The sequence below is a fragment of the Pyrgilauda ruficollis genome, unplaced genomic scaffold (genome assembly GCF_017590135.1).
Source record: "Pyrgilauda ruficollis isolate IOZ18807 unplaced genomic scaffold, ASM1759013v1 scaffold5, whole genome shotgun sequence".
Lineage (NCBI taxonomy): Eukaryota > Metazoa > Chordata > Aves > Passeriformes > Passeridae > Pyrgilauda > Pyrgilauda ruficollis.
Window position 1 is genome coordinate 17,780,162 of NW_024526599.1, and position 21,612 is coordinate 17,801,773.

A 21,612-nucleotide genomic window follows, 5' to 3' on the forward strand; every position below is an offset into this window, starting at 1 on the left:
CTCCCGCAGCAGCCCGGGGCGGCAGGGATGGCAGCGCGGCACGCCGGGGGCAGGGCCCTGCCGCGGGAATGCGGCCCGGCCGGCCCAGGCGCTGCCCCGGGCGGGTGATTTAGCCCGGCTCTCCAGCACCGGGGCATCCCACGGCTTCTCACCCCGCGCGCCGGCCGTGAAGCCACACGCGGTTTAGGAACTGAAACGAGACCAGGCAGGTTTTGTCGCCGTCGGTTGTGAGTTTGAACCAGCGCACTTTGCCCGGCTGGAGCAAGGTCACTGCCTGCCCCGGCTCGGCCAGGGCCCACTATCCGCCAAGACCCGCACCACCCCGGTCCCGCCGACAGCCCTCAGGAGGATCCAGCCGCGGCAACCGGGGAAGCGGCCGGATCCTCCTCCATCCCGTGCGGTATTTTTAGCCGCTGACCCAGTTCCCCCGCTCGGCTACCTGCGCCTCTCTCACCGCCCGGCCGGGCCCCCCCGCCGACAAACGCACCGCCCAGGGCCGGCCCGGCCCCGCCGCCCGGCCAGCGCCAGGTGAGGGGAGCAGCTGCGGGGCAGGTGCGCCCGGAACACGGTGGCGGCGCCTCGCACCGGACGGCCCGGAGAGGGCGCGGGGCTGCTGAAGGGGCGCAGTCCGGGGCGGGACAGCCGCGAACGGCAAGCCGGCGGCGCTGGCGAGGAGCGGGCGGGCTGGTGCGGGCGCGGCGCTGCCGGGGCCTCGGCGGGGGCGGAGGGGGGGCGGTGCCGGCGGCGAGAGCGGCCGCGGCGCAGTTTTCTGCAGCGGCGCCGATCTACAAGTGAGGGGCAGTGTGTGCGTGTCGCCGTAAGTGCTGACTTACTGTCTTTTACAGAAGTGTGAATGCTCCCCTTTCTTCTCTTCCTTTTCTTTTTCTCCTCGCTCTCTCAGCGAGGGCTTCCCGGGGTGGCCGGATAACGGGGCACGGGAGAGGAGCGCGGCTGCGGCTTCCCGGGAGAAGCGGGTCACTGCCGCCGTTCCGTCCTGCTCCAGCCTACTTTCCTTCTGTGCTCTTTGGCAATTGCCGCCCGCCGCGTTCCCGCGGCCCCGGCGAGGTGAGGCTGAGCCGCGGCCTCGGGGCGCAGCGCAGGTGCGGCTGCAGCGGGGCTCGCCCCGAGGGGCCTTGCCCCTGGGCTGAGGGGTCACAGCTTCGGCCGGCCCAGGTTGTGTGTTTGGAGTTTTCGATATTGAGAGATACGGAAATTGTATATTGCTGTGGCAGCTTTTTTTTTTTTTTTTTTTTTTTTTTTTTTTTTTTTTTTTCCGTATCTAGAGGAACACTGACACCGTGTTTGATATGTGTAAAATGTGCTACAGCTCGCTCTCGTGCACCCGGAGTGCTTTGGTCCTGCACTACAAGCACGAACACTCCTGAGGTTTTTAAAGGAGTATTTTTAATGCTCGCTCCTCTGCTTGCTGCTATTTATACCATGCAAGGTTGGCAAGGAGAGACGAGCTAGAGTTTGAAAAGGACATTGAGCTTTAACTTGATACCATTGTTCCAAGGCAAGAGAGTGCATATATTTAAAATAAAACAAAACAAAGAAATGCCCAGAAAACAACCCCGTGAAAACACCCTGCCTCTGTTTTTCTACTGCATGATCCAAGCAGAGAACTGAGCATCCCCTTCTGGTTAGGGTATGTATGTGGTGTTCTGCCATGCGGTCTAAGCCTGTACTTTGGTTTTATTATTTGTTTGCTTTATGCTTGTGATGTGATGGACAGTCCAGCTGGTTAAACCCCACACCGGGGGATTATCTGAAAGATGAAGTCTCACACTGGCAGATGAATGACTTTCACTTAGGTAAAAGAAATCATTACTGGTCACTGCCTATGCATTGTAAGGTCTTAGAGTAGCTATAATGTAAAATATTGTTGACACTAAGTCTGACAAATTGGATGATACCTGTGCTGTTGAATATATATTAATGGGTAATCAATTTCTTTCTTCTTTTTTTCTGAATCAATTTGGTACACAGTTACACGTCTCTCTAAAGTCATTATCATCGCTTATATCACTAAGATTTTCAGAGTGCATGGTGATAACTAATGTGATGGATCTCCCTCTCTGGATTGCTAAATAAGATTGGTATTAAAAATTGTTTATTCCTCGTGACAAGCACCGTGCTCTGGTGGAACTGCAGAGCAGCATTGTAGCGGCTGGCTCGCGTGACTGCACACCAGCCACTGGGGTTAACTTAGTTCTCCTAGTGCTAATTATCATGGGTGAGCAATGGATTGCATTTGAGCTCTGTTTTTATGGAGTAATTGTACGTGTGGTAACAAGGCTCTGCTAAAAATTCATATAGTCACTTTTAAAATATTGCAAATCTTTGACTTCTGGCTGAGATCAGTCTGCTTCGGAACTGTAGCTGAAACAGTGATCATAATCTGGTAAATCTGATACTAAAACTTTACCTAATGTGATTTTGCATTCACAGTAAGTATGATTCTGTATGTAAAGATTCCATAACTTGAAAATATTTGAACAAATGTTAAATTTTTAGTAGCTAACCCCTTAATTTGGTTTCATGATATTTTTGAGCAGTTGTGATTCAGTAAATAGGAAGCCTTACTGCCTGATGCATAATTGTTCCTTATTCTCATGTGTTTTACTTACATCTGAAATCAATATCTGAGAACTGACTGACTGCAGAAGTGCAGTGTCAAGGCCTTGAAAAAGTCAACATTTGACAGAGTAATGACTGACACTAAATGCATTTGGAGCTTCTGTTTCTAACTCTTGCATTTTGGGGTTTCAAACTTTTGTCTTCAACCACATATGTTAGAAGTGGGTTTCTTTTTTAGGCAGAGCCAAGAATCTTGTACAAAAATGTCAACTCTAAGGAGGCTTTTTTTTTTTTTTATTAATCTTCTAGGATTTACTATTGAGCTGAGATTTAACATGTCGGGTAGCTAATGGTCTCAACAATCTAGCAAAATAATTGCTAAGATTTGTAATAGGAACTGTGGAATGCAGATTAGCCAGCTGATAGTGTGGGACTGATTTTTTTTATCTACAGAAATAAAGATGCACTTATGTTTTTTTACACATATGTGTGCCATGTACATGTATAAATGTATATGTTTTGTATAGAACTATGGCATATTACATATTCATACAAGATGTGAAAGTGCACCACTGTTGTAGTTTGATTGTTTGATGATGAGATCAGATTATGTGATCAGAAGTGCCACGTGTGGTATGCGTGATTCAACAGAAGCTGCTGAAGTGATTGCCTGCCCTATGTCCCTATTTCTGTTCAAGTAATTTTGTTCTATTCATTCAGTTTCATGAAGTATCCTGATTTACAGTTTAATTTGGAAAATCAAGCATTTTTAGTTGCCTTTATCCCTTTAATTTAGAGGATTACCTGGTGAGTTTGTGAAATGCACATTCTATGGAGTAGTTTGGAGTTAAAGATGGAAAAGTTAATGCTCTTTATTCTGCTTTATTTGATTGCAAGAATTAAGGCTTCTTCAGTGTTTGTGCTGTTGTACAGTTTGCTCTATGCAAACATTAAAGTGAGGATGATAACAGCCTACTTCTTTTTAAGGGAGTGCTTGCACTGTGGAGTTTTTTGCTTTTCCTGATTTACGTACGAAGTTGTTTTTAGCCTCAGTAGTTGCTCTGATGGAGGCATGGGAAAAATGGTTTTCTCCTTTCATATTTTCTCTGTTGTGAAGATGATTCCACAGAGTATGCTATGCATAGGTATGCTTTATTACCTGATAAAAAAGTCAGTGCTAGTTGATAATTTTGTGTCCTCCAAGTAAAAATATTATGTTAATTCTGAGTCGTAGTTTTCTACATGAGTGGGCTTTTTCAGTGCCAAAAAGTTATGTCAGTGGGAAATTTCCTTTTTCCCATCCTTAGCACCTCTATTAACTTCAGTTTTATTTCATGGACTTCTTCCCTTGAGTGAATTGCATTAATCCTTTTACATTAACTTAACTCAGACTGCTTTAGTTACTATTCTGTTTAGTTTTTGCATCAAGAAAAACTGAAGCTGCTCTTAGTGGATGACTTTGATGTGATCTGTGAATTGCCCACTTGTATTGACTCCCCAGTGTCTGTTGTCATTCCACTTTAGATGGTTCCCTTAATGTCTGTCATTTTGTTTGGCTTTGCCATAGAATTTATTTGAGCCCTTCCAATTTGGCTAAGTTTCCAGTGTGTTCTCCGCAATCTTCAAGTACTTAAACATTTCACCATTTTTTTTCTTTTGCAATCTTAGATAACTATTTTTTAAAAATTAAAACTAGCCTATTTTTGCATTTAATAAAAATGTGGACTTAAATATTGCAATATGGTAATTATGCAGGGAAATTAAACTAGTGCAGTCAAGGTACTGGGAGTTGAGATATTGTAACCCACAGTGGGTTTTGATGAGCTAGTTCTAGTGCAGACCCCTGTGAGTGTGCATACAGAGTTGTCTGTGTGCTCAGAGTAACAGTGGTCATCGGCTGTACGGCAGAATCCCTGAGGTGGGGTGAAACAGTTGGAATGTGTGTGGTGTAGCACTTCATTCTAGTGGCTAGTATTCCTAGTATGGCTAATGTCTTTTACTCTGTACTCTCTATACTGTGTCTAACAGGAAGAAATAGGACAAGCATTCTTCCGGAGTCAGTTTCCCTGCTGTGTTTGCTCTGTTCATGTCAGTGAAGAAATGGACAAGCCTTCTTCAAGCAAAACCAGAGTACTGAAGAAGGAATTGGCATTACTATAAAAAAGACGTTGTAGATACATTATATGGGTTTTTTCCCTGATCTGTCAATGTATGAGGTCCATATAGTGTGTTCTGGGCTTGTTAGTTCAGTTTGATAGCATTATCTGACACCAGTGAGGTCTGGATGGAGTGATCTGTGAAATGGTGCTCCTTTTGTCTTTCTGAGATCAGCTGTAAACGTATGCGACTGGCCAAAAAAGAAATTATTAACATCACTGGGCTCCTGAAAGAGTGTGACTCTACTCTTGGATGAGGGTGAGTAGTTGGTGCTGCAAGTGTTAGAGATGGCATTTTGCCTCCATTCATCCCCTGTTGGAGTTGTAGCTGAGGCTGCTGCCTTGTCATGTCTCTAGTGCTGGATTGCAGCAGACTGAATAATCTTGACTGAAGAATTTAAATATAGGAGGATTTCGCTGCACCATCATTTCAGGAGAGTTTGGGAACTAAGGATCTGTATGCCTTTGGGTAGTCAGAGGGCACTGTGGTAAAGACTATGAGCTGATGAATAAACTGCTGTTAAACAAGAAAGACTATGAGTTGTCCATTAACTATGGTTTGTGTGCCCATTCTCACAATTAACATGGATCTGCCTTTCTTATTTTACTTGGTGCTTTACCTGTATGCTTCTAGTGAGTCAAATATGATTACTCTTACCTGAGGATGCTAAAGGTAAGATCACTGGACTGTTTCAAGACCATGGTGGGACACCATTTATAAATTGGAGATATAAATGGAAGATGCTGCTGTGCTGGCTTATGCACAGTGCACATCCTGTTAATGCATAGTCTACAAGAATCATCAGTTCTTGGGCAGATCTGAGTTGCTTGTTCTTAAATCTGATTCAAATGCTTTAGTGGCAGCGAAATGTTTTTTGTTTTTTTTTTTTTGCTATTATTATTAGACGTATTTGAAGTACCAGTGATGTGACTTTAAAAGGGAAGTCAGGAAGTACTTTCATAATATTTTCCTCAGGTTTGTATTTTTCTTTAAAAGGTGTTCTAATTTACAGAATTACAGTTTGCCTGGGAAATACCTTCTTCCAACCTCCAAACAAGTAGGACTACAGCCTGTGCTAGATCAGGTCAGACATTGCAATGTGCAGCTGAGTCTTGCAAATCTGTAGCTGGAGGTTCTGTAACCTGTTTTGGGTAATCTAGCAAATAACTTTGTTTAAGGAAAGAAATAACTTGAACTAGGATGGATGGTGAGCCATTTACAGGATTATAGGCAAGTGTTATAGAAGTTAGTTGGCAATTGTACCTGCTTTTGGTACTGAACTCTTTCAGATGAAACACTGAGGCCTTCAAGGAAATTGATCTAAAGTGAACTGTTGATGGCCCTTGCCTCTGAAATGATGCTGATCAGATGATTCTGCCCTTGAGCAGGACCATAGCTCTTTATTGCAGCTCTGAGTTGCAAGAAGATTATAGTTCTGCCGTTTTCTGAATGCTGCCTCTTGCTGTAAGAAATTCTCACATGCTCCCCTGTGAGCCTGTCATTTCATCCAGTTGTATGAAGTTTTGATGTGTCAGATGTCCTTAGCATTGCTTTTAGTTTGAGGGGGGAAAAAAATCTCCAAATTTTCTGGGTGAAGTTAGCATGAAATTTGACTATTTTTAGTGGTATATTGGTAAATGGTGAATAATTGGAAGACTGCTTAGTGAATAGAAGTAATAGCTTGATAAAAATTATTCTGTAGAAAAGTGGCATATATACAGTGTGTAAAACTAGAAGTTTGGCTTTGCAAGCTTTATTTAAAAGTTCTGGAGTTCTAGTAACCTGTGCTCTGCAGTGGTCAGTACAACTTCCACTCTGTGGAGCAAAAGCAACAATACACAGCTGTTGTTACTTTTAAACTGGGTGTCCAGTTTTAGAGGCATATAAGGGATTGTTTGATTGGAAATTGTCAAAATTGAATCTATTTTTCACTCTGAGTTGCTTTGTTTATTTTCTTCTCCTGCTTATTTTATTACTTTTGATGTCTTTAATTCTGTGTTACTTAATGTCACTTCTCTGTAGTGGCTATATTTCAAACGGGTAGTTTGCTTGTGTCTATCTTGGCCTTTAAGTTGCTCAATTAAAAAGACAGCTTATGGCAAGGTCATTCATCATGAATATTTGGAAATAAGCTGTGTAGGTGTTCATTTTGGGAGATACTGGTTGATACAGAAAACAAATATGCAGCATGCATCCCAATATTAGGATTATTTATATCAATATTAATTCACCATTTAACTTACAAAGCAACATAAAACTTTAATAGTGTCAGTATGCTGTCCTCTTGAATCTTTGTGATGTTCTTTTGGGAAAAAAAACCCTGAAGAATAACTTGAAGTTTGGATTTGAGAGGCTTTTAATACTCCACTTTGCCACAGGCAGTGCTTTTTGGACTGTCATGTCATCTGCAATGATGTCACTCTGGAGATGACATAGTGTCATAGTGATGACACTATGGAGATTAAACTCTTCTGGTATTCTATTGATGGAGTTTTACTTGTTGCGAAGCATGAACTTCCCTAAAATCTTCATTACCTGGCTTTATTTAAACATTTGTTAAACCTTCTGCAGATTTGCATTGGTTTTGCTCATACTTAAATTGTGTTCTTTGAGGTTAGCAAACTTAAACATCACAGTTTTCAGAAAATACAGTCCCATCATTAGATCAGTGTATAACTTTCCCAGAAACTGGAGAACTAAATGTAATAAAAAGCAAACTTGCACCTTGATTTGCTGCCGACATTTGTCTGAAAGCTTACGTTGGTTGGTGAAGGAGCTGACAACACATTAAAGCTTAAATAAACCCACTAGGTTGAAAGGATGGGTTGTTTGAAGAACTAATTCTTGCAGCAAGGTGTATGCAGTATTAGAGTTGTCACTTTGTGGAATGTAAAAACTAACTTCTATTAGTGATCATCTATCTTAATTCCCGGGAGTATACATTGTTCTCAACATTTTGTACTGAAAGAGTGGCTTGTTTAGCTCCTCTCTGAAATCAGCACTGAAACTGTCTTCTCATACTGTTTTTCAGCACAGACATCTAGCCTGGCTCATTAGAAAATTTTCTGTAGAGATTGGACAACTGTACTTAGGGTGCTGGAGAAAGCCTCCTCTGTTGTCTTTGATGCCATGTACAGGTTCTGTATGTAAGGCTCAGTGCAGTTTGCTGCAGGTGATCCTTTTCTCCTTTTTTGTCGTTTTGGTTTGAGGTTTTTTCTGTAAAAGCGTTAGCTGAAACTAGATGGTGCTTTGTCCATCATGGCATGTGGACTTTGTGATTTCCTCTAAGAGGATTGACATCTTTTAGTTTTGCAAATGTGCTGGTGTTCAAACAATTACTGAATTATTGTATGTCTCTTTTTGACTCGCCACTTCTTTCTGCTTATTCATTTGAGGAGGAAAAAAAAAAAAGAAGAAAACGAATGCTTGTATTGAACTGTTCCTTTCCACCTTTTGGACATTTATCTTTTCAGTTCTGCCATGTATGTGATTATTTCTGACTCCTGGCTGAAGCTCTTAATGGCCATGTGGCTTCTTTGTTGATGCTGTCTAAGCATGTGAAGCACTGATGCTGCCTCCACTGTGTCTGTGTTGAGTTGCAGGACAGCTCACCTTTGATGCTGCTGGTTGATGCCTGTGATGCAGACCATTTCTGGATGTACTGGCCTAGCAGTTCTTGGCAGTGTAAGCAGGCTCTGTCTCTTGCAGTGCGCTCTCATCTGATGGGTGCACTGGTTATTGCTGTTCTCCATCAGTCGTCGAGGTTTTTAAACCATTACTCTGTGGCTGACTACTATCTAATCTTGGGAAGCCTATTGATTGCTGTTTCACTGTTGCAATCTTACCTAATTGGATGGCTTGTCTGCCAGTTTCACCTCTGCAAGACGCCCTTGGTGCTGACTTGACTGTTTTATTACATTGTAGATATCTAGAAGGTATCTACAAAAATTTGCAGAAATTTGGTGTTTCTTTCTGTTAGTACTATCTGAACAACTCCCTGTTTCAGGTGTGTTCTCTACCAGATACTTTTAAGTGGGCAGCTTATATGGTGCTATATCATCTCAGTAATACTTCAGGTGTAAGTCTGCAGGAGCTGAAGTCTACTGCAGACTTCCACCAAAGAGAATGTTATTTTGTATGCTTTATTTGCTCCTCATTTAGTGTTACAAACCAGACTTATGGAACTTCATTCTTAATCCTTTATCTTTCAAGAAGTGTGGAAGGAACATGAACTGTTTTTATTGTCTGTGAAATTTCATCCTTTTCAGGTCTCTGTTAACAGCAGCTGCCATCAGCAGCCCAGAGGTGCTGGAATAAAATCTGTTGGTATGATTCATAGTTCATATATGTTATAACATGTGACTTGATTTAGTGAATTTGTTGCCAGAATTGTCTGAGAATTATTTTTGTATCACATAGTAGATTACTTACTTACCGTGTACTTTTTTTGATGCTTCTTTTGATTTTGTATGAGTAATTTTATTTGTTGCTGAGTTTTAGGTAATGAAAGTTTTTGCATCTACAGGTGGATTGCTGGAGTTGTTCCTTTGCAAGCTTTCCCTGAATGAGAGGAATTCCTTGGATAGTTTGCTCTGTTTGCATCCTTATTTGTGTCTCAGTATAGAAGCATCTCAGAACTACGGATGTTCCCTGTAGTGATCTGTGTTTCCTCTGCTTTGTTTCATTGTCATAAACAATTCACGGGGCCTGTTGAGGAATTGTTGTAGTTGAGTGTTATGAAACTGAACTGTCTGGGTGTTGTCTCTTGACACATTATTATAATCAGCCAGAACCTTGATGCCAGGAGATAATGAAGGCTGGTTCTGCAATCTGCATAGGTTAGTGGCCTTGGGCAGTTGGATGCCTTTAGGTGTTTGCACTCTCAGTATCTGCCTGGAAGGACGGCAGAGGCTTGCCAAGCGGCTGGGAAGGTCACCTACTTTTGTGTGCTTGAATCTGTAGTAACAGAATGAATGTTCTTGCTCTGCTCTCGTGTAATGAATAGCTTCTCATTTGGAGCTGTGCAGACCACTGCTTCACCTAAGGGTTCTTTGTGCTCTGTAGATCCTTGATATTGTAATAGCAGATAATACAAACCTTGTGAGCTTGGCAGTTTTCTCATGAGATTGGATATGCTTTTGGACATCCACTTTGTTATGTACACTGCTTGTGGTAAAAGCTTGCTTCTACTTTATTGCACAAGCACACAGATCAAGATATCTGAGAAGTTTCTGTGTGTGGTTAGGACTCATCTTTACCTTTCTTTCCTTGCCCTGAACTTGTTTTGGTTTGTGTGCCATAGATTTTGTGTAATAAAGTGTCCTACTGCTCAGCAAGTGGGCTCCAAAGTCAAATACCATAAAGTCAGTCTTCTGTGTTATAGATTTCTCATAGGTTTCGTAATAGTTTTATTTGATATAATTTATTCATGCTTCTCTGTTTTAATCAAGCTGCATCTCAACACTGAAGAAGTTAGTTTAAGTCTGGCTCCAAATTTCAGCCAGCTTGAGCTGGTAGTTCATTTAATACTTTAATTGCAAGGTGATAATTGAATAGGAGTTGTCTTCAGTTTCCAACATGCAGAGGCTGTATCATTAGACCTTCTGAAGTCTTGCTAAAAGCTGCCTCTACTGAAAGATGTATTGCAGCTTTGGCTATTACTTCAACAAGAAAAGTATTGAGCATGTCTTTTGTTGTTGTTGTATTGGACCAGTAGCTTCCCTGCTTGCCCAGATGACTGTTGGCCGGTGCTTCAAGCACGAGGTGGTGGTGCATGCCGTGTTAGTTGGGGTCTCTGGATGTTTTTCAGCATTCGGCTTTTTCCACCTGTCCCAGCCTAGTGGCAATCAGGACTGTAATTCTTCCCCTTGGTGCCCAGCTATCTTTATTGCAGTAAGCTGAACTGCTGGCCTCACACAGGTCACAGCACTGTTGTGCTGGTGTGTAAGCCTTACTCTACAACAGCTGTAGTCACAAACACACATTTGTAAAAAATGCACTTTTTAGACAAAATAAGCACCGTGGAGCCTTGAAAGGAACTACTGTAATGTACTCAAAACTGAGAAGAGTGAAAGTAAGAAACTGCAGTGGTTAGAGCAGCTCTCCCAGCAGAACATTTGACACTTCAGTGGTGTAGCTTGGCATGTGGGCATGCCTCCAGCCTTTACTCTCCTAGGGGTTACCCTGTTGGTAAGGTGTCACCTAAATATAGTAAGCCTGTGTGGTGGGGGTGGTTTTTTCCCCTGCAATGGGCTATTTTCAGTGTAAAATAAGCAGGAGAGCTTTGTGTTCTACAAGGTCACTCCATCACAGGCTTTCAGATGTTTCCAGTTGTTTTGCTTTCTTATTGAAGGCCATGTAGAAACTGTGTGGCAAACCTTGAGATCAATATTTCTGTTCTCTAATCTGGAGTGGGGTGCATATCATTGGTAGAAGATGTCTGGTTCTGTAGAGGTCATTCCATAGTATCTATGTAAGTTATATTTAGTGCATGTTTTTATCTGATTGGTGTCAGAATAAAGCTGCTGTTAAAAACTGCTTACTTATTTATAATCATAGAGAATGCAAGCTTCCCGTGGAGGGGCAGCCTAGAATTTTGTTCTTAAAAAAATGCGGGGGAAGAGGTTTCTAGGAAAAAAAAATCAGTTGCAGTGTGTTCTTGATGTCTGGTTGATGGTGGTTTTGTGTTGCCCACCAATGGCTTCATATAAAAGTATGCTTGTGGTTGTCAAATGTGAATACAGTTAGATGCTGTAGAGAATTAAATTTCTCAATCTCCAGGACTAATCATGGTCTGCAGGTAGCAGAAAGTGACTTACAACACAGTTGCAAAGTGGTGGACTGGCTCCTTCCCTGAACTTCCTGCAATGATGGTCTCACCCCCCTGCCCCCCCTAGCCACCCCTGCCCCCCCCCAAAAAAAAAAAAAAACACCTAACCCCAAAAACATTTAAAAATGCAGTATTCGTGTCCATCCCATCTCTATTACTTATGAGTGAACACTTGGAACAGTTTACAAACAGGTTCTTAAATCTCATAACTGTTAATAGTCTTTCAGTGCATAAGTTTTGTTTTCTGCTTTTGTTGTAGAGAAGTCTGAGATGGCAAATTCATCTTACTTTGTGCCTCAAAGTAACATTGAATAACCAGATAACCATACAATATAAAACTATTACAAGTAACTGTAGCAACCCTGTATTTTTTCATTCAGCAAAAGAGTAGCATTTTTAAACACAGGAGATGAATCTGTAGTATTGGAAAGGGAAAATGTCAAATTTTCAGACAGTGTTTCTGTGCACTTTTTCGAAGAAGTCTGTCATTGAAGTGATTATGAGTGCTGTAGTATCTTTTCCAGGCTCTTCAGCTCTTCCAGAAATCGCTTTCAGAAAGAGTCAGAATGGCCTTTGTACTCAATGATACTGCCTAGAGAAAAATTTAATCCCTCTGGCCAACGGCTGCCTTTCTGCAAACCAGTGACTTTGAGGTTAATGTTTAAATATTTAAATGGATTTGGCATGTTGCCATTTAAGTGGAACAGAATGTGCTTAAGCTGAAACTCAAACAGTTCCCTGGGTAGCCAAATAAATAAATAAATTACTCAATAGTGCAGTGATCTGGTAAATTGAAAGATTGTAGTTTAACTCTAATCCTGAACAGGGTTATCCCAAATGAGGAATATCTGTCTTATTTTTTTCTATTTAGTTGATGGCAATTTTTACAGATGTTATCGGAACTTTTTACAGACGTTCTTAGGCTAAGTGGTAGCACTCATCTGTGGATCAAAGTCCAGCATAAACAAGTTCTGGTGTAGGGTACTGATCTGCATGAACTAATTTTAAACTTGTTGAAAACTGGGTAACTTGCTAAATTTGGATGATTTTAGTTCTCTTTCTTTGGGTTGGAACGTAAGGGTTAAAGAAAGGTTTGATGCGTGCAAAGCTTAGTTTGGGAGTCTTGATGCTTACAACTTGAAATGGAAGAATTGAAAGAAGAAAGGTAAGAGCAAGTGCACCTGGCATTCTTCACATCTTTAGGGCTCTCTACCTTAATCAAGAGGGCTGGGTTACCATTGCCTGGAAGAGAGGTGGGAGCTTTGGCCTTGAGACTGCATCTAATCCAGTCAGATTCTGACCTTAAGTTTACCAAGAACTTTGCTAAAAGCATCCCACTCAGGGAAGCGTTTCCTGCCTCTCATGCCAAATGATGCAAACCCAGGTTTTCTGCCAAGTATCCCAAGGATTTTCTCATTTTCTTCACATTCTGCACTGGTGACTGCATGCTGTCTGTAGTTGAGAGAATGAAGCAGTGTTCAAGGCATGCTAAAGTAAGCTGGGCTGGACAGGAGAGACAATTTTCTTTCCTCATCATGCTTTCTTATACAAATCTCATGTTCAAGTTAAACAAGTATGTGAATTTTTCATGTATAGTTGTGAAACCTCACACTTCCGAACTCTTAATGAAAATAATTATAAATCACATAACTCCAAGCCTATGAAAGAAGTATTTGAGTTTGCAACAACTTCCCAGACAAACTAGTATTTTGCTTAACTCAGATTGTGTGGTATTTGTACTACAGCACAGAAGTGAAATTGTCTGGGCCAGTGTTAGGTATTTGCTTGAGCTCATGTTTGCATCCTAGAAAAAGGAATGATACTGCAAATGTCCAGCACAGAATTCATACATCACATACTATGATGTGATTTATGTGAACCAAAGGGGGGGTCCCCTCATAAATGGTTCGGAAATCTGCACAGTACCATAAAGCATCCTCCACATGAATGCTGCAACTCTCAAACTGATTATGAACTACTTACTCTTCTATATCATCTATATCAGTAGTTGAAGACAATTTTATCACAGTTTAATGTATTGATGATTTCCTTATAAATGAAAAAGAAATTTCTACTTAAATAACTGTTTCATGGGCCATTTCAGGAATGGAGGACAGACAGACTGCTTCTCATAGACCAGCCTCTTCCTGCTGGTGGTTCAGAGGTAAAGGGAAGATCAAGACAAAGAAAAGTTTACTTTTGACTGCTTTATAGATGGGTATAAAAAGACAATCTGTTTTTCATTCAAGAAATAACACATTAAATACCTCAGCTAGAAAACTTGCAGTAGGAGCTTCTAATATGAAATTTTCAAATCTTACTTCTGAAGAAAAATGTTCTTTTTTACCCCTTGTGTGTTAAATGAGATGAAGGAGAACAATATGTTCAAGCTGTCAGCTTAACTCTTAAAAGATTACAGTGATCTGTGCCTGGTGCTGCCATGTATAGCCAGCTTGCTCCTGCAGCACTCTTTAGCATCCTTAGTCTAGGAAAACTTTTCATTAGGGAAAAGAATCTAGCAGTCAAAAGTGGTAGGCAAGAAATTAGAAAAAACTGTTCAGGAAAGCATGCAGACTACAGATTTAATCAGTTTACAAAATATGAATGGATGGGTCAAAGAGAAGATAAATTTGGATCTGTTCTGAAGGGGAGAGGAGAAGGAGGGCAGATGGTTGGTGATCACTTTTTTTACAGGGAGATATTTGCGCTGTATTTAAATAGAGTGAAAGTATGTTAATCTCCCTGAGAGAGACTGTTATGGGCAAAATGGGGAGTAATGAAGTAGAAACATCAGTCCAGAGCTCAGTATTGAGTAACCTTAAAGAGCAGCTTTTAAGAAATCCTTAAAGTCATAACCAAGCCATAACAAGTTCAACTAGGAACCAAGGAAAGTCAGGTGATGATGAGATGAGGCAGGCTTGGCACAGCAGGGGAGAAAGGAGCTTTGTGTGCAAGCTTCCCCTGGTGTTGCTTTTATTTTGGGGATGGTTAGCACGTGGCTGTTAGATGGCTGTGGTTAACATACCCTGCCTTGTCCTTTATGCCAGCTGAGCAGCAGCAGCATTCACCACCCAGTGATTCTGAATGCAGAATGCTTGTGGTGCTGAGGGTGAGGTTCTTCAGCCTGAGTACCCTCCTAGGCAATAGCTATATACTTATTGCTTTAGTTCCTTCTGTTTTCTGCATCTTTGTGTGTTGTTTTTGTTTTGTCATCCAGGTTTAACCCCCCTGGCATGAGCAGGAATATGTTCAATTAGATCAGGTTGCTCAAACCCTCACCTCAACCTGGCCTTAAACACTTCCAGGGGTGAGGCATCCACAACATCTCTATTCAACCTGTTCCAGTGTATCACCACCCTACAGTAAATAATTTCTTCCTAATGTCTAATCTAAACCTACTGTCTTTCACTCTGTAACCATTCCCCCTTGGCCTGTTACTACATGCTCTTGTAAATAGTTTCCATATATCTGGTAGGCTCCCTTTAGGTAATGGAAGGCTGCAATTAAGTCACCCTGAAGTTTCTTTTCCAGGCTGAATAATCCCACTTCTCTCAGCCTTGATGATTATAACCTGGAGACAGCTATTCCTATTCTGTAGGTGGTCAACTCTCTATTTTTCTATTAAATTTCTGACATAGTGTTTTTCTGATGGTAAGTGCAATGAACTGGTAGTCAGTATTTGAGGCTGTGAGGTGGGATCTCAATGACAAACTGTGTAGTGCTGAAGTCTTAGCTCTTCCGCTGGTAACTCTGTGGAGCTGTATTATGCTGTGTGTTAGATGGAGTTTGAAGCCTATTGCCATCCACTTAAGTTTTGCAAGGCAGAAAGAAACTTGGATTTGCCAAAGTAGTTTGACACCTTGAAGAACTTAAATGCTAAAAAGCTCATTGGTATAGAGAGCTTGTCATCCAAGACCATGGGATAGCTGAAAGAGTTGTTTCCTCTTCAAAGAGCAATCATTTTATTAATTTAGCCTCTATTGCTAAAAGGATGTCTTCGTACACCTTATCACCTATTTATCTAAAGGCAAAAGAGTGAGTTGATGCTCTGTGCCGTCTTCCATAATGATGCATTATCAATTCTCACTGATAAGATAACTGCATCATTTCTTGTAATACTTCTGTATCACCAACTGGATGCACACTGTCCACTGGATATCTTAGATTCGTAATTTTGTTTCTGAAATATTGGAGGTTGTTGCTTTAAAAAAAAAGGTGTTTAATTTTGTGATCTCTTAAGAGATTTCAATTGGCTTCATTCCTTATAGCTTGAAAATCCGCACATTGAACTGAATAATTTAAATGAATGCAAGAAAGTTCTCGCTGAAAAAGAGAAATTACTCTGAAATGTTTAACTCTTCAACTGTTAACTCTTCAATCTGTGTACCCAAACATAGTGGTTTGTCTGTGTTTAAAAGTGTCAGTGAGCACATACCACTCAGATGGCGTAATTTAAATTATGAATATGTTACAGTGAAATTTAATATAACTATGGTAATTTCACATCTAAATTGACTTTGTTAAAATGTACTTGTTTGTATTTATTACAACTCTTTTATAGCCCGAGGAAAGAAATATTTTCAGAGGGTGAAAGTAACTTTAACACTGTTTCATATAACTAATGTATTCTATTTTTTTTTTCTCTTCCCACTTTTCCTGCAATCTTGGATTAATTTAGAAGCCTAGAGTAAATAGGTTTAGCAGCAAGTTATACACTTCCAGATTAATTCTATGATGTGGTTAAATTGATTTAGTAAAGGAAAGTCTTCAGTTTTTTGGAAGCACCATTTTCACCTTTACTTGCCTGTAGCAGACAGGAGTTAAGAGACTGCACTTTATATCCCTTAAAAAAGGTGAGGGAGAACTGTTAGTTCCATGAGGCAAAATAAATAATTGTATAACCTGTTGCAATATGACTTCCAAACAACTGTTCTTTTCTCAGGCTGCCTGAAGGTAGGCTAAGATTACATTTATCCAAGCTGCTCTGCAGACATTTCAGTGTAAAATTCTCTTCCAGGGAACTGTATGTTGTAATTTGTCATACACAGGAGAAGGACAGTGACAGTGGGGGAAATACCTGCTTGTGTGTGTGTGTGTGTGTTTCTCTGTGACCTGGAGCACAGGCTCAGTGTTTTGCCATGGCCCCACCTGTATGCCTTCAGCGCCCAGCACCTTGTGGAGCCTTGTGCAGACAGCACTAATGGCGCTGGGCTGCAGGAACTCCTGGCCACAGCAATTGCTCTGAAGTAACTTTGTAGCTGGACTGTATTTGAGTTGTGGTAGCCCGCAGCTTTACAAAAACAATAGTTTGTGGTTTTAAAGTCTTCTGAGTTCCTCAGTCGCAAAAAAAGTGAGTTGAGTAAGTCTGTCCTCCTCTTGCTTCAGACCTGGCCAGGCAAAGGTGTGCTTATTTTGTTTGCCACAGGTTTTGTCCCTCAGTGTGAACATGATCCAAAGTGTTACAGAAAAGACCTGTCTACAAATAGCATTTGTCAAACTTGTGAAGTCCTTGTCAAACTTGCTGAATTGTTGGTAGCATGCAGGGAGTTTTTGATGCAGTGCTGGCAGAGTGTCTAAGGAAAATTCCTCAGCCTGAGTCTTTTATTGCTGCGTGGCTGAACTGATCTTTGAAACTTGGAATCTTGTGAGAGGACTCTCTCTAATCTGGCTTCTATGGTTTTGTTTTGTTTTAGTTCTTCCCTTACTCTTGCTGATTTCTTATACTCTGCTGTATGCCACTGCGGAGAGCTTTTGATGACTAATCTAACTGAGCCTCAACTTGTCTCTTCTGAAAGGCTTGTGCTTTGAATAAGTACGTAGTTTGTGGGGTATGTTTCTTTCTACTGTGCCCTAGTGTAAGTTGCTGTTATACACCAAATAACTTCCCAGATTTATTGCTTTAAGTTGTTTGTTCCATGAACATAGAAACATGCTTTTATATGTGACGCTTGCAGTTTATTCTTTACTGCTTAGAGGCTGAAAAGATTCTTAGCATTTTCTCAGGCTATTTGCTTAAAAGTGGTTCAAAGTAAACCTTTTTGTTGTAAAAATTACATAGAAGGTGATAGTACTTGTGAGTGAGGTTTGGTGGCTTGTACTGAATGATAAACATGTACTGTCATTGATTTCATGTTCCCTGTGTTTTAAATTTTACAGCTAAACCCAAAGTGTTAGTGGCTTCCATAGTTAAGGCTAAAGACATACCAGGCTGACAGACAAATGCCAAAAAACCCCTTTCATGTAGTTTCCATATGTTGCTGACACACTGTTTCCTGGAAGGCTGGTTGCTGCGTTGGCAAAACTAGTATAATATGTCATTTTCTATTAGAAGTTTAGAAAGGACTATCAAGTTCCAGTTCTTCAAATGGAGAGTTGGGAATGATAAAGGGCCTCTACTTAGTGGGCCTTTTTGCTATTCTCAGTATTTGAAGTGATCTTTAATCATTGATCTTTGCATGCTAAGGTATTGCTTTTCTATGTCTCACCTTTTCTGATCCTGCTATCTTTAGCTAAGCTAAAATATTGAAACAGGATCTGCCAGTATTTGATTACAAAATTAAAAGGAAATATCAATCAAATCTTTAAAGGTGATAAAGGAAGAAGTGTAATTTGTTTCTCTTTATGGAAGAAGGGATTACCTAAAACTAGAATGGGGAAAAAAAAGGAGGAAATTACTATTGCAAAATGTATTCAAGCCAACACAGTTACTGACTTGAATGTATTATTGAATTGTAATAAATACTCTATAGGCAGGACTAACTTGACCTACGAACAAGCACAATCCCGTGCTCAAGCACAGAGTTCGACACCAGGGGCAAGCAAATCAGTGACTGTGTAAAAATTCATAATTTGAGTGGTAGTGGGCTGGCTGCCTCTTGCTACCTCATTCTTTTGGTGATTCAGAGGTTTTTCCAAACAAGCAAGTGGCCATGGCTTCACATTAACTTGTAGCTTCACTGTGATTGTTTCAGTAAGAAAGGTAAAATACCCCAAAATCTGCAGGACGAAATGCTGGATGCAGCAGTCTGCATATGGGTCTCTGTTAGATGAAAGTAGTAATTATTTCTAAAGGAATCCTGGAAGTAGCTTCTGAAGGATTGTATTGCAGTGACAATATCTTCAATTTATGATTCTCTTTTTTTAGGTTATTTAACAGTCTTTTAAGAATAGTATCCTTTTTCAGTGTTCTAACATTCTAATCCTGAAATAGTAGAGGAGGAATTAGTTTTGTGCCTGCATTTCTATACCTCACATCTTCACCTATGACTTTCTCTTGTCATCAAGTAGGACTGATAGCAATGTTTTTTTCCAAAAAGCTTAAGATTTTTCTTAATAAAATGTCTTTATCTTATTGATGCTGAAAGGTGAAGAGTGCATGCAAAAGAGCGTGTGCATGTGAGGAATAGTGTCTTAAATACTTAAGCACTTGAAGTGGAAGCTGGTGCTTGGTATGAAGGTATCCTTCACAGCCAGGCAGATTTCTCCTGTGTTAGCATAGTGGGCTAACATCTGCAGCCAAAAGGTCTGGAAAAGTGCATTAAGTTGAATCTGCTTAAATGTTTAACAAAACCACCGTGGACTCTGACCTGTACCCCATTCTCTGTGTAAGCACAGATATGTTTTTCAAACTGAGAAACGGAAACCATTGTCACAGTTCACCAACATACAGCTTTTAATTTCTCTCCAAAACTGATAATTTCCTCAGCAGATGGAGTAAAGGGGAGTGCAGGCTGTGGAGACAGTGGTGGGGTCCATGAACTTTGTTTCCCTTAGTATGATCTGAGGCAGCATGGGATCTGAGGTTTATTGCACAGTACCAATTGCTGGCCAAAATTGTATGATTCTTGTATGTCTTGTCCTGTTCCTGGTCACTCTGCTGTAGATGAGGCTGTCTGTGACAACTCATTCATGTGCTTGTAAAGCAGATGTGCCCACCTGTCTTGTAAGTGAAGCCTCTTGACTTCCAGCTTGACTCTGATTTACCCATGAGGCTTTAGTTAGTGAAAGCAGTTGATTTGTATTTGTGTAAGTATAGTGGCTGAATTTATTCTGTGTAAGAAATACACTGTTGCCATTAAAGCACTTAACCAATACCTTAAAGTCTGCAAATACCTTCTGTCAGAAGCACCTAGTGACTGGTATTTCTCTGTATATATTCTTTCTAAGTAAGTGTGCCAGTACTGGCATCTTGTTTCTTTCTGCATATGGTAGGTTATTAAGCAAAATGTGTTCTTGTGACTCTGACTCACCTCTAACTCTTCTCCTCCCCCAAGTCAGTCAGAAAACCAGCTCTGCCATTCTGGTCTGAGTGGAGACTTTTATTCAGACACCGTTTTCCAAAAGGGGCCTTTACTTTTCTTCCTACTTTGACTGGAACTTTTGGGTTTTTTCCCAAGCATCTGGAGTGTGTGAAGTTGTTGGGATTTATTCTGATTGTGGGGAAGATGCAGCAGCCTACAGTCAGGAGAGTCTGATATTGGGGTGTCCCATCGTCCTGATGATACTCTTTGTAGTTGTTACTCTTCAAGTGAGAGTGCAGTTGTGATTGCTGCAGCTGCATCTGCTTGGTTGTTAAATATGCCTCAGTGGTTCTGCTTGCGTTGGAGAAGCTGTCAGCTTTCCTGGACCTCAGCTGGCTCTGTGCATCTTGGCAAAGAGGTGGGATGTCATACCAGGGCTGTCAGACTCGTGTAGTTCATGTAATACGAGAGACATAAAATTTGGCAGCCTCAATTTTAAAGAAGTCTGGTGGTGAGACCACAGGAATGTTCTCTAAGTGATGCTTGGTTTTGCCTTCCATAGTTAACATTTTGATCATAGTGACCTTCTAGGTACATGAGAGATCGATCTGCCCAGGCCATGGGGTGAGTCTATGCAAATACCAGCTTCTGCTCATGGTTCTGATGCTGTAATTTCAGTTAGCAGAGCCTGACTTTGTTATTACATAGTTTGGTTCAGAATAGAATCAATTCACCTGTGGTTCGTTTGGAATCCAAATTATTTGCTGATCTAACTGTTGATTTACATATATATTTGATGTTGAAAACTTAACAGGGATCTTAGTAAATATATTTTGTGTTGTTTAAAGAGTGAACATTGTATAGTTAAATTCTAGAATTGTGTTTTGTCCTTGTACACTATAAACAAGTTACTCTTTATATCAAAGAGTAAGGTAGAGATAGGCATCTGATTCATCAAGTTAACCTAACTGCAAGCTCCAGTGCATTATTGCACTGAATCCGTGGTTGTGATAAGACTTGTGATTGTTTTGTCAAATAGCTTTTAAAATGTATTTTTCCATTGTGTGGTCATATAAGGAAACATACAGGTACTGACATACAAATAAACTGGAATACTGAGGTTTATTTCATTTTATTTCTGCATGTGGAATCTAATGCTGAGCAAGCTTTTTGAAGTAAGCACATTGTAATAGTGGCGTTTCTTGCTTTCTGCCCATTCTATGCAAAATAACTGAACCATGTGATAGGATGAAGATGTAAAAATTGGCTGCTAAGCTGGAGCACAGAACAGGAGAAAGAACTGATGGTAGCAGTGTTCTTGTGTTTGTAAAGATTACTATGCTTAAACCAAAACATGCTCTCTGCCTTGTTGGTATGTGAATGCCAGTTTATTCTCTATGTGTAAGGGGCTTTGCTCTTTCAGTGGAATCTGTGGGAATCCCTCAAGTATATTGGATATAAAAAGTGTTCTCATAGTTTCCAGCCTCTCTGTTCTAACATGTGATTGGCTTGGATTTAGTTTGTATTACCACCTGCCATGTGAAATTGCAGTTTTTTTATAGTGCATGCAGGAATTGCAGGTTTGAATACCTAAATAATTTTTAGGAATGAAAGTGGCTTGTCCACAGCACTTAAATTTGTTAGTAGCTAACTTTTAATTTGAAATGTGCATGAGAATGACAAATTTGGGTTTTCACTTAATCTTGTTATATAAACTTGGAATTCAAGGACGCGATGGGGAGAAACACACACCAGTTTTGGTGTGACTACTAAGACAGAGGTGGGTGGTAAACTGGTAGGACTTAA

The 21,612-nt window shown here is 40.6% G+C and overlaps 1 protein-coding gene across 1 annotated transcript in view; it reads left to right on the plus strand.

The window, feature by feature from the left end:
• Window positions 1-735: 735 nt before the first annotated feature.
• The window catches only part of MTUS1 (microtubule associated scaffold protein 1), a 116,782-nt gene continuing 95,905 nt past the window's right edge, over window positions 736-21,612 (plus strand). Inside the window, exon 1 of the mRNA XM_041479812.1 lies at window positions 736-817. The gene's annotated coding sequence lies outside the window, so the exon portion shown is untranslated. The remainder of the gene's footprint in view (window positions 818-21,612) is intronic.